Source organism: Manis javanica, chromosome 2, assembly GCF_040802235.1.
Source record: "Manis javanica isolate MJ-LG chromosome 2, MJ_LKY, whole genome shotgun sequence".
NCBI classification, from domain to species: domain Eukaryota; kingdom Metazoa; phylum Chordata; class Mammalia; order Pholidota; family Manidae; genus Manis; species Manis javanica.
In genome coordinates, this window is record NC_133157.1 from 158394976 (window position 1) to 158408445 (window position 13470).

Genomic DNA, 13470 nt, shown 5'->3' on the forward strand with positions numbered 1-13470 from the left:
AAAACAGGTACAATTTTCCACTGTACTTGTTTCACTCAGACAAGCCAATGCACACAATCATTTTAAGCACTTTTATACAACAAAATAGACAAATTTTAATGCCAGTTTAGTCAAAGCATTTTAGTCCATGGTTTTTCTCCTTGACATTAAATTTCAAAGGAAGTATACCAAGCATTCTAATTTACTAACATGTTATGAAATAATCCTTCATTTATCTAAACCTTAAAAAAAAAGTCTGTACAAGCAGCGTATTCCACTTAAAGTAACAAGAACATAAGCTAACAACCCGGTAGTATGTCCTTAAACTCTTTCATGCCCAAAAGATACGTACCTGCTACTTTCAATTTATTCTGTATATACCTTCAATCATTTATAGATTTCAGTCAAGGCTATTCTTGTGCACTGATTATTTTCCATCTGCATGGTCCTAACCTCTTTAAAAGCCTAGATTCAACACAACTCCTCTCTAGACTGTCTCCAGTTTCTTTCTGAATGACTTTCCTGTCTTTTCCCCCATTATACACTCCATCCCTTTCTTGAAGAGAGTAAACATCTATGAACAATTGAGGCAGGTCCAGAAAATCCGGAGTGAAGCTGGTACAGACACCTGAGACCTCAGTAGGAAATTTCTCAAGAAAGGAATAGAAAAGGGCTTGCACAGCCAGGAAAACTCTATCCCCTGGTGAGAAGGCATTGGCTTCCCTCATTCCTCTGAAGGCCAAGCCAGGTGAAGGCAAGAAGCACAGCCCTGACAATCACAAACCCCAGAAGGCCGTCCCCCGCCTCATCTAGTCTATCTGCTCTTCGGTAGAGTAGTCCCCTCATTTCTCACCTGCAAAAGGGAAAGGAACCTCCCACATGCTCAGGACGGTAATACAGAGCACGGAGGTGGAAGGGCTGTGGGGCTCAGTGGTGCTTCAAAGGCACAGGCCATCAGCACTGCCATCCTGTTCCAGAATTAAGGATGCAGAGATCAGAAGAACTATACATGAGAGCCGGCCAGCTTCTGGTGGGAGATTCCAATGCAGAAAACAATCATGCAGGTGAGCACCTGGGACCTCAGTGCCCTGGGACTCACCCCATGCTCCATCTACCACAGGCTCTTCCTTCTCTTCCAGCAGCTGCCTACAGTGATGAGGAGTGAAAAGAGGCAGAAAGTAGCTGAGGGCCTCTTCTAGTGAAAATCAGGATCCCTGTAGGCGGCCAGCTCCCCTGCAGCCCACATGCAGGGCCAGGTAGATGTGACCAGGCCCAGATCCTTCCTGCACAGGGCTTCTCTCGCCTGGTGCTGAAAATCTGGGGCTCCCTTCTCCTGACTCTATTTCCTCATGAATACCTTTTCTCAACATGAGAATATTTACTATTACAATGAGATCAACAGTGCTTACAAGAACGCTGTTGTCTTTACATGTGTCCTTTAACCAGAAAAGGACAATGCCTCAGTTTTGTTTACTGATGTCCTTCAAGTCCAGGCATTTTATCCATTTTTGTCCCTGTCAATTGTTGCTGTCACTATGTTCAGTTCACTATGAGTATCATGCTATTTTCTTGTGTTCTATCTAAAGCTTAAAGCCTTTCATTTATTAGAATTCTTAATTGTACACAGCTCTTGTTTATAATACAAGATACTGCAGCATAAATAAAAAATCTTTATGTTAATTCCATTTCTTACACTGGGTTCTATGATTTATACCTATTTATTTAGAAAAGACGCTGGTGGTGCAATACAATAAAATGACATTTTTTTTAATGGAATAAATATTTTTACATCACACTTTTACAGAAAAGCCTTAAGGGATTATGATACCAATATTAAACAGCAACGAGGAGACCTGGTATATAATAAGTCTCAAAATAGAATTGCAGAAATTGAAAATACAATACACTACCACAAACTCCAAGAGGCAGGCATTCCTAAGACTTTAGGGGTTTGGTTATAATTTTCACCAATTTTAAATCACCTTCATATTTCCAACATACACCATTTGACCACTTGAATCTAATGAACACTTTCAAGACATCTAACACTACGGAGTCTGTGACAATTTCCTTAAACAGGAGAGAAATAAAATACATAAAAGCTAGGGAATGTAATACTTAATCCAAGAGACACTTTTAGACAGCAGAGACTCAGCCACCAAGTCCGCTGGACCACCATGTTGTCTAGCAACCAACCAACTTCCAAGCACAAACGGGCCCATTACAGCGCCATGCCTGGAAGTGGCCTGTTTCCAACCGATGGCTTCCTGAACAAACAGAGCGCTTCTTCACAAAGCGTTGTTAGCAGAGTAAATCTGTTTGATAAAGAGAGAAACTGTAGATCATGATCATAAGTGAAACTCAATGAGAGTAACAGACTGACCCCATAATCCTGACTGTGCTCCCTTCACTGCCACCCATCTTCCATCTTCGACAGTAAGAAAAAAATTGAGAAAGCCAGGAAAGAAGAAGGACAAAATGTACACCCAAACTGAAGTATCTGAAGTTGTGCCATTATTTATCATTCCACCCTCACTTCAAAGTACTGAGCCATGCTGGAGCTTAGCCTTAGTGCACAGCACACCCTAGCCCACATCCACACAGGCGGCAGGCACAGGACAGCAAAGCCTCCTCAAGCACCCTCAAGACCCAGTGCCTGTCTCTGTAACTATCACAACCAGACTGCAGTATCAAGGAATGCTATTATGTAAATCTGTAGAAATTTATATACTCCTGACATTCAGATTTTTAGTAAGGAATTTCATATACTTTAGGAATATAAAAAAATACACACGCCAAAGAATTTGCCACCTATGTGCCAACAATAACCAGAGATGATTACCTAATAAACATATTTATGAACAATTATATAGAGAGAGAATATATATACAAGCACATTAAATTTTTTCTTTTCATGTTATCCATGTAACTACCTAAATTTTCCATGTCACTTGACTCTAACAATGGCCTAGAAATGACTCAAGTAAAGATATAGGTTCTTCTAAGATAATGCAATTCAATTTCTTAATTTACATTTTGACAAAAACTGAAAGCTTTGTATTATTAAGCATATTAACAATGGAATCTGAAATTTTAAGATAAATTAATATTAAATATTCTAACAAAAGCTACTGTAACACCAAAGGCAGGGAAGTCATTTCATCTTTGATTCATGAGCTGCTTTATAAGCAGAAATTATCTGCTAGAAAAGAGAAGCTTCATGTAGACGAGTCCTTCAACGGGCAGAGATCAGTCAGGCACAGGAACTTCCAGAACTCACACTCTACAAGTTAAGCCTTGGAAGATGTGGGATCACATTTCATATGGACACACTAAATGAATAATAGAAAATACCATGCACTGCATTTTCATCCGTGACAACAAGTCTGCAGTCCCCAGCATCTGGACCACAAAAGCAGTGCATGCTGATACCTACACGTGTATAGGTGAGAGAGTTCCCTGAAAGCTCTCCTCGCTCCCTGCAAACAATTGAGCAGACAGAAGAATTCCACAAATAGCAGAGCTGAAGTCAGATGACTGAATATATTACCAGCCTCCTTTTGGGACTACAATATCTCGACACCAAGTCATCCATGCTATACGGATTGCAAAAAAATCTTCAAAACATGGATCACACAATCACCACCTAATTATTACACATATTAGAAGTAAATACATTTTAAAGAAATAAGAAGCCAAATATCTGTATCAGTGTTTCATCCTTTCTAAACCTATATTCCCTATAATGCTCTCTCAATCTATTTTCTACCTATCCCCCACAATCAAGTTTTCTTGACCTTATTTTCTGAGCTTTTGTGCAAAACAATGGGCAACCTGAATATGCTTTTTCCAAATACACTCCTATCCTTTCCCATTTCCCCAGTGGAGAATTACTGATCTTTAGCTCAACAAAGCACTGGCTAAGACACATCCACACTACACTGAGAGAAGTGTAGCCTACCAGCTACTAAGAACACAAGTTAAAGGGACAGGGCTAAGGGATAATGTTTTCCTGGGTTCAAATTCCTCTCCAGAAGTCTGGCTGTGTGACATTTGGCAAGGTGACAGCTCTGTGCCTCCACTTCCTGAACTGTAAGAGGAATGATAACAAGAGTTCCTACCTACCTCACTATGATACTGGGCGCAACTTACAAAAGCACACCATAAGGGTGCCTGTGCCCTGCACCAGGTTTTTAGTAAGGGTTCAGCAAATGTTAGTTGTCTGTACTTCATCCATTACAGCTTATTTTTCTGAAAACTAAAAGAAAGAATCCTGCAAGTTAAGAATTGTTAAACACTGGCCTGATGGCAAAAAAAAAGCTGCAGATAAGTAGTATCTGTCCAGGTAGAGGCCTGCCTTGAGGCAAGGATTTGAGGGCTATCTATTGATATAATTTATAGGACTGTAACTATTCAAATCTATTCATCCTTTTTTATGGACTACACAGCTAAACTGAGAACCATAGAAGAAGCCTGAAAACATCCAGTTTTATCAGATTCCTAACAGGAAGACATTCTCAGACTCACCTCCCTCTGATATTTATGAAGTTTTTTCACTCACTGGTCAAAGTTAATTTTTCCCCCAGTTTTGCTCATAGGCACAATGACTTAATCCCCTTTAAGCTTCAATTGCTTCGGTAAAATAGAGGTGACTTCTACTTTATAGGGTTGTGCAAGAATGAAATAATGGAGCACAGCTCAAACAGCCCCTAACAGGATAATGGCACTCAATGATAGCTACTATTATCATTTAGGTTGTATTGTTGTTACTCTCACAGTACTGACATACCAGTCAAGAGCAAGAATGAGTTACATCTAGAAAAACTGACCACCAAAGCAGAACACCTGTGAAGGCTGTACAAGAGAGCTTACCATCCTTCAGAAGAAACCCAGGGTGGGTAAGGGCCAGAATATGTTATAGCCTCAAAGTAGCAGCATTGCACAGACAATCCACAGAAATGGGAGGTCCCTCAAGTGATTCCCATCACATTCAATGAACTAAAGACTACCATCCTGACAACACACACACACACACACACACCATGATTTCAGAGGAAGTAAAAAAAAACTAATTATAATATTCATACTTCATTAAAAGAAATCTATTTAATCGCAATCTGATCAGTCAAGGGGACATTTACCAAGCTGTTTTATTATAAACATAATCCTCCTTCCAGGAAGAAAAAAAAATCCAAACCCAAATCAAACAGAATTTTCTGATAATCAAAATTGCACACAAGAAAATAACTGATCTGTAGTATCAAAGCAAATTGAGAATTAAGGTGGACATGTCCCTTTCCACATCCTCCCCTACCAAAAAATCATCACCGACTCTGTGTTCCCTCTTTCATCACAGGAATTGTAAGGGATGGTTTGTACTACTATCAAAGTAAACTGCCAATGCTGGGACAGGACATTCAAATATTCATCAAATAAACAACTGAATAAATGAAACAACAGTTAAATAAGGCAAGAATGCAAAGACCAGATCTAAAAAGCCAAAAATGAGATTTAAGTTGGCCATTGGGAACTCTTCTTAAAGAGTTCATAATTGGTTGTCAAAAAACATAACCATGCCAGAATTAATCTAACTTCAATTCTCCATGTATCTGTCAATTGAGGCCCAAAGTAAAAATTGTATTCAAGTCTCTATGTATCTACCAACTGAAAGTAACTAGTTGCTAACAATTTCTACGTATAAACAGCTCTCCTCTTTCTTAGAGCTAAGATACCATGTGTAAAACCTTCAAAAGCAGCTAAGTGAACAATATTGCCATAGGTTCACTGCTTATTTAATTAATTCTCTAGAAATTTCCAGCTAGGGCACCAACAGAAAACTGTCCCAGAATCAATGTTTCCAGGATTGCATTATGTCATCCCAGCCAGAAATGTGGTCACTGATGAACATTTCATAGGATAAACATAAAATCTTAGTTCTAAAAGCCACTGTACAATGATCTACCTGAAGAGACTACCTAGTCTCATTTCAGTTACTTTCATAATACAAGTTTACCTTTAAGATCTCCACCTCTTTTCATAGTCAGTTTGCCTCAGTTTCACAATAGCTGAAAAACTACACCAGCTTCTAAAATATGCACAGAAGTTAGTCTTACCTCTATAAATTAGCATCTAGAATCCATAAAGTATGTATTTCCTTTATGCTGTCTGAATTGAGGGCCTGTGACATTGAAACTGTATTTTATAGCTTTCCCAGACACTACTTTTAATAGATTTTAAAGAGTAATATAACATAATATTCTTTCTACAGTTTGCAATTCATAAACCCTTCCACAAGCCTTTAAAACAAAAAAATAAATAAACACATGAACACCTAGAACATCTTTTTTGTTTGGAAAACCGGCATACAGGCAAAATGAGATTGAAATACCAAAGAGAACAGGGTTTTGTTCTGTGCTCCCTTAAATGGCTTTCATTATTGGTGTGTAAATATAGTCTGATTTTTCATTAGGGGAGAAGATTCTGATTCACCACTGACTTTACAATTTACTGCAATAAAAGACCAATACCTTAAAGCAGTGACTTTTCTCCCTCCTGTTCTCTTCATTTAAAATTGATAGAGCAGATAACAACATGTTACCAAACAAAATATAAACACAAAATACTGAAAAGCTAGTAAGTTCATAAATAGCACTTTTGCCATCAAAATAGCTAAGCATTAATTATACTTTTAAATATAACTTCAACCACAACACAATAATATTCAAAAGATCAAATAAGGACAAACTGCATTTCAGGAAACTAATATTCCAGAAAACTGTTTAGAGAGACCCCACCCTTTTTTTTTTTTTTGCTATCCAACATCCTAAGGACTGCTTAAAAGAATCACTTATAAACCCAACACAATACAATTTTTTCTAAGAAATCCAAGCTGTCAACTTATGAGTCACATTTCAACCTGAAGTGATTTGAAACAGCTAAGATACTGCATTCTTAAATACAGGCTGTGTAATCAAAGCGCTGCTCACATGTCCTTGATTCTGAGACTTGGAAAGCTTTAATAAGATGTAACCACAGATAAAGCCAAGCAAGGAGCATTACCGCTTTACCTCATACCAGAGCCCGAGTTCCCCTCCATTTCCTATCATTTTACATTTCCAGTAATATGCTCCTCTAAAGTCATGTAAATTATTTTTAACCCAAGGATTAAAATCAGAGCCAAACTATCTAAAAAATTCTAAATTTATAATTGGTGAGCTCTTTTCTAACCTCTGCTCAGTATGCTGACATCTAAAAGTCAAAGAACTCCTCTGTTAGGACTGAAATTCCCAGGAGGAAGAAGGCTCACATCCAGTCTGAGAGCACACAATGGAATCACAGCTGACGATGCACATATTTTTCTAGATGTCTCCATATGCTTGGGAGGTTTCCCCCAACAAGCCAGGCATTAGGGGACTTGCCTCTCTACCACCAAATCTGAGAACATTTTCAAGGATTGTTGAAGGGAATAAGTAAATAATGTATTGCTCTTGAGCATACAAAAGAGAAGGGCACACATCAGAGTGGCCATCAGACCTAAATTAACTAATGATTGGGGGTTTTGAACGTTGTCAAATTTTGAATGTTGTTTAATTTTAAAAACTCTACTTTTGGCAACTGAATGATTTATCTTCGAGGTTTTTACTGTTTTAACACTAAAATAACACCTTAAGGACTACAACAAAATGCAATTAATTTTTGTCTACATAAACACTCAAAATTACAGCAGATTGGGAATTCACATTATAAATTTTAAAATGGTGTATTACGACAGAACATATATATAGGGTGTGGTAAATACCTTTCTCTAAAACTAAGTCCCCTTCAGCTCCTTCTTAGTAACCCAATATTGTAAGTGTTAGAAACCAGTAAAGATAGAATAAATATCATCACATAAAATACCTCAAATTAAAAAACCCTCCCAAGATTAGTTAAATTCATGGGACACTTATCACAAATGAATGGATTCATCTCAATTTATTATTACTCATTCTTCGAACTCCCAAAGATTTTACAAATGCCAGTTGGGAAAAGAGTCTTGCTGCTGTCAGAGTGCACTAACCTCACCAACAAAGAACAGGAGCTCGCTCACAACAACAACAACAACAACAACAACAACACACACACACACACACACACACCATTGTAACAGGCTGTCTTTTTACACACACACACACAGCACTGTAACAGGCTGCTGTCTTTTTACACACACACACACACACAGCACTGTAACAGGCTGCTGTCTTTTTACACACACACACACACACAGCACTGTAACAGGCTGCTGTCTTTTCAAGACTGCTGCTATTCCTGCCCAGCAACCTGTGATCTTCATAGAGAAGCAAAGACCTATGCTTCGTATTCTTAAGTCAGGAGTTGAGAAAGTCTCTAGATTGAATTTAACAAACAGCAAAAAGCAACCAAAGATGTCCCCTAACCTGGAATAAACCAGAAAAGTACCCACACACTGTACGATTCAGCAGTGTTTAAGAAAAAACTGAAATAATTTATTTTTATGACTCTTTCTGTGTGGGAGTAATGTGGCAAACTACATTTTACTCAGACTTTTTCTCTGTAGACAAATATATTCTTTGACTAGCGCTGCCCCTTAAATACCATGCTTTATGTTTCAAACAGTGATGCTTTGGTTCCTAACTTCATTTTGTTTACGCAAGACAGAGCAAAATAACAAAAACAAAAAAATGCATACAGTAAACCACAACTTTTTTTGTCATCCTAAATGCCGAACTTTCAAGTGCACTTTGGAAATTGGCGGTCTAATTAAACAAGGAATCAGTGAAGCTATTATGAACAATGATATTTACACTCCCAATAATCATTGGCATAAGCCAACCCGCTGTCTTCATTCTCAGGGTACCCTTTCAAATTTCACTGTAGCCACGCTGAAGTCTGAACTGAGCGAAACAGAGGTAGACGTAAACATAACTCCTATGATCCTCAGCACATACACCGGGCGCTGTGGTCCACAACACGATCACTACAATATATCCCATTTTAGAAACGGGCCTCCAAGAGTTACTGCCGCATCTCAAGTGGCTTTAGACTTAGTCGTGTCAAAGACAATGTTGCTTATGGTACCATGGAAATACAAAATCGCGTGCAAACTACATGCTTCCCCTGGTCGGAGCAGGTATAAGTGACACTACCCCCGAGACCAAGGAACTGGTGACTAGGGATAGACAGGAGTAGATAGCTCGGCGTCTCCATGACTCCCCCGCCCCGCTTGCAACTCTGCTCTAACTGGTCGGGATAAAAATCCGCCCCTTTCCTCCCTCCGGTCCCCACGATTGGCTTACAGACACCCGGCAGGTCAGCTCCCCGCCTTCGATTGGCTCAATGCCCCATCAGTCACACACAGCGAGATTCGGGTCGGTGGGAGGGGAAGGCGTTGGAGGAGGTAGAGTGGGAGTGGGATTAGAGGACGAGGTGGCGGTGGAAGGTGTTCAATAATCGGTCTCGGGTTTGGGAAAGTTTCCCCTATCAGTGACAGACCTAGATAGAAGGCGCTAGGCTCAGTTCAGCTGCGCGCCGGTGCTAGGGGCTTAGGTCCCCGATTCCCGCCCCGCGGTCCCGCAGGCCCCGGAAACCACTAGGGGGAGGGGGTAGAGGGAGGGACCATCTAACCAGGGACCGACCCACCTCCGATCTCGGAAGAGGCGCCTCCGGGACTCCCCGGAGGGGCGAGGGGCGGAGAGCTCCGGCGCGCAGCGACGACCTCGGCCCCCTCCCCCAGCAGCCCCCAGAGGAACCAGGGAGGTGTCCCCGGGCCGGGAGCGTTACCGTCGCGAGTCGGCCGGGAGGGGCCCTCCCGCTTCCCGCCTGGGGCTCTGAGGGCCTGTCCCTTCGGGGGCGGGGAGAGGGGGAGAGAAAAGGGGGCGCTGGCGAGCCGACCCGGAACCTCCCGGACCGCCTCCCGCCCCCAGCCCCGGCCCCAGCGCGCCTCCGGCACACATGCCCGCACCCAGAAAGTTAAGTCCGGGGCGAGCCCAGCCCGGCGCCGCCGCGGTCCGGCCCCCGGCTCCCCGCCCCCACCGCGGCCGGGCCTGCTCGGCCCGAGTGCACCGCCGCCCCGCCCGCCGCAGCTCCTTCCCAGCCGCCCGCCGCGCGCGACGCCCCTCGCCCCCCGCCCCGGCGCTGACACGGGCCCGGCCCGCCCGCCGGGCCGCGGATCCCCCTCTCCAGCGTCCCAGCCCGCCCGCCGCCCCTGACAACGCGCTTCACCTTCACACACCCCTAGCACTTCCCCAGTCCTGCCTCCCCTCGCCCGGCTCCCACCCTCCGCTGCAGTCGTGCGCGATTCCATTAAAAAATGCACCTTCTCAGGATCCACCTTCCCGTCTCTGCCTCGCTCCCCCCGAGGGCGCAGGAGCCCGGTTCTCGCCGAACCCGCATCGGGATGGGCGGCCGGCGCCTCGCTCCTCGGGTGGGGGCCGCGCCCGCGCCCCGGCCTCCACGCCGCGCCTCGGCTCACCTCTAGCCGGCGCCGCGGGCTGCAACCTCCGCCCGCCTCGCGCCCCGGGACTCGTCTCCTGAGCTCTCGCAAAGCGCTGGAGCGCCTCCTTTCTCTCCCAGGGACTCCGCGTCTCCCCGCCGCTTCCCGCCCTCCCCACCCCCCAGTCCCAACTCCCCAGCTTCGCGGCGCCACCGGGATGCAACTCCCGTTTTCCGCGCACTCCGCCAGCGGTCCCCGCACACAAAAACAGTCCTTTCCACGGCGCACGGCGCTGACGGCTCGGCGCAGGAGGGCAGTCGCGGCCGGGGGTGGGGACGCGGCGCCCCCCGCCCGCCTCCCGCCCGCCCTCTCGGCCCCCAGGGAAGGCGCGGTTACCGGCTCGGGTCGGTCACGCCGTCAGGTGCCGGCTGCCGTCGGCGCTGACCTTCGCCGCTGAAGCTGTGGCTGAGGCTGCGGCCGCCATGTTCCTGTGTTAATAACTGCTGCCTGGTTGTTTATTTCAATGGAGATCCTCCCCCAATTCCCTCCTCCTCCTCCTCCGCGTCTCCGCACTTGCGGAGAGAGACACAGACCGCGCGAGCTCGCGAGCAGGGGAGGGGGCTCGGGAGCCAGGCCGTCTCTCCCTCCGCCTCTCAGGCCGTGGCCGCCGCCAAGTCCTGTCACTGGGGATAGGACTGGGCGGAAACTTGCCTCCCGCGCCCCCGAGGGGGCAAAGGTGGACGGAGGGTTCTCCGGAGAGCAGACCCTGGCCGCGGGGTCCGCAGCATCTCTGTCGGCAGAGTCCTCTAAGAAGGCAACCCGGGGAAGATATTAAGAGTGAGGGGAGAAGGGTGAGGGGACAAAATGGGTGACTGGTAGAGGGAGGGTGACCTACGGGTGACTGGAAGTAAAGGGAGAGTAAACAGATGACTCCATGGGAGGGCAAAGGGCAGTGCCAAAAAGGAAAGCGAGCGGATGGGACTGGTCGGGGCTGCGGAGTGGAAGCCGAGGGATCGTGGGGCTGCAGACGGCGGCGAAGATGCCCTCGGAAGGAGATCGGGGAGAGCCAAGTGCCAGGTTCGCCCCGGGAGGAGCCTCCCGCCCACGCTCTGGCCGGACCCCTCTGCCTGCAGCGTGCACCCTTAGGGCGCACCTCACATGCCCCGCGCCTGCTCTTGGGCGCAGAGGCGTCCCTAGTCCATCAAATTTCCTAGGCTCCTAAGAGGATAGGCTTCTGTTGCTGACTTATCTCTTGAGGAGATGAGGGGCGCGACTGTGGGAAGCGAGCTTAAAGGCGTGCCACCCAGCAATTGCACGATAAAGTAAAAGTGTACGCAGTGTGTAATACCTAACGCGGTTGAGCATTCTGGTCACAAGACATGAGTCACAAAAGTTTTTATTGGAAAATCCACTTCTGAGCATCAAATGATGTTGGGGGCACGCAGGAGAGTTGCACCAAAAATTTCTTGCATCAGTTCTTTGCTTTGGAAAAGCAAGTTCTTACGGATAACCGTCGAAAAAAGTGAGCAACATTCGTCAAATAAACTTCCCAATTTTCAGTCCTATGAAAAACCACTTGCCGTACACAGTAACAGTGTTTATTGAACCCTTACTATGTGTCTGGCACTGTGCTCCGTGATTTATATACACCACAGATTTTGATCCTTAAGCCTTACAAAGTAATTACCATTTTTATCCCTTACAAAAAATTGAAACTTTAAGAGTAAATTGGCCTAGGGTCACACAGCCAGGAAGCTGGAAAGGATTTGAGCCCAGTTCTAGCAGGCTCCAAAGCCCAAGTTTTAATGCAACCTTCAACCTCAAATCTGTGGGAATACCAATTAATTTTATGTGTGTGGGTGTTTGACTATGGATAGAAAATGTTCAGAAGGTTATAGCAAGTTGGAGAGTATAAGTGAGTATGTGATGGGTTACTCCCACTTTTCTTATTAACTGTAGAATTTGAAATGTTTGCATTAACCATGTATTTAGTTAAACTTTAAAGAGTATGTTAATTACCTGGCATAACAGAATTATGTTCCCTGAAAATTCAAAGCTCTCTAAAGAACTGGGAGAAGACATGGGAAGTGGAACCTGTCTTCTTCCACAAATACTAGTCCAAAATGTTACTATAATGAGGTAGTAGTCACCGGTGGGCTGTCACATTGCTGGACTCTAATTTTCTTTCCTGTCCTCACCCACAACGCATTTTGTGATAAAGAAAAGATTCTCCTTGCTGTCGATTCCTCCCTTTTTTGGCGGAAGTCCTCATCCTTCAGTCCTCTGCAACAGTTTCACACTTGCAAAACTCGCTTGTCATCTCTGTGCAAATAAATGACTCCCCAATACATTTCCATGCTACTCAATAAAACTTACTACATGCTCAAAATACACGACTGTTTCTACAAAAATAAAACAAACAAAAATAATCTGACAGCATAACATAATGGGTTCCATGTCCAGCTGCTACTCAGTTGCCTCGAACCTTCAGGAATCATATAATTTCTGCTCTCTGGTACAATCTCTGGACTCCCCCAGTGATTCATGCTGTTATTAAAACAATATCTCATACAGAAGTTGTTTACATATTTGTCTGTCTTCTGCACTAGACTGTAAGCTACTCAGGATCCAGGACCATGTCTTGTTCTTGTTTTTACATGCTATAGCTCCTAACAAACTCTTCTCACATAATGGTTGTTTTTTAACTGAATCCATGAAACATAAAAAATAGTATTTGATCCAATCTCCGTGTTTTCTTCCCCACCTCATCCTCCAATACCTTGTTCTTAAAATACGTTTATAAAAAAATGCTTTCAGTATTTGAAACAATTTAGATTTCTGTAAGACCACAGAATAATTGTTTATGGCAACTAGCCATAATTATTAGTGAATTACCACTATGATAATAAAAAACAAAAATGATGAAAAAGTAGTAAGTTGACTTCATGATGCAATAAAAGAAAAAAGAAAGCAAAGATATAGGAACTTAGTATATTACCAATACAGGACAACCCAATAAGGAAAAACATGTGGGTGCAAAT

General features: G+C 44.1%; 1 protein-coding gene across 8 annotated transcripts in view; it reads right to left on the reverse strand.

Annotated features, from left to right (window-relative positions):
* Positions 1-11422, reverse strand: part of NCOA2 (nuclear receptor coactivator 2) — a 289669-nt gene extending 278247 nt beyond the window's left edge. For 2 of the 8 annotated variants that reach the window (XM_036998035.2, XM_073229669.1), the window contains exon 1: positions 10469-10600. The gene's annotated coding sequence lies outside the window, so the exon portion shown is untranslated. Of the gene's footprint in view, positions 1-9636; positions 10037-10312; positions 10442-10468; positions 10601-10825 lie in introns of those variants that run through there. The other 6 variants (XM_036998040.2, XM_036998037.2, XM_036998034.2 and 3 more) reach the window with 6 other exon arrangements.
* Positions 11423-13470: the final 2048 nt, after the last annotated feature.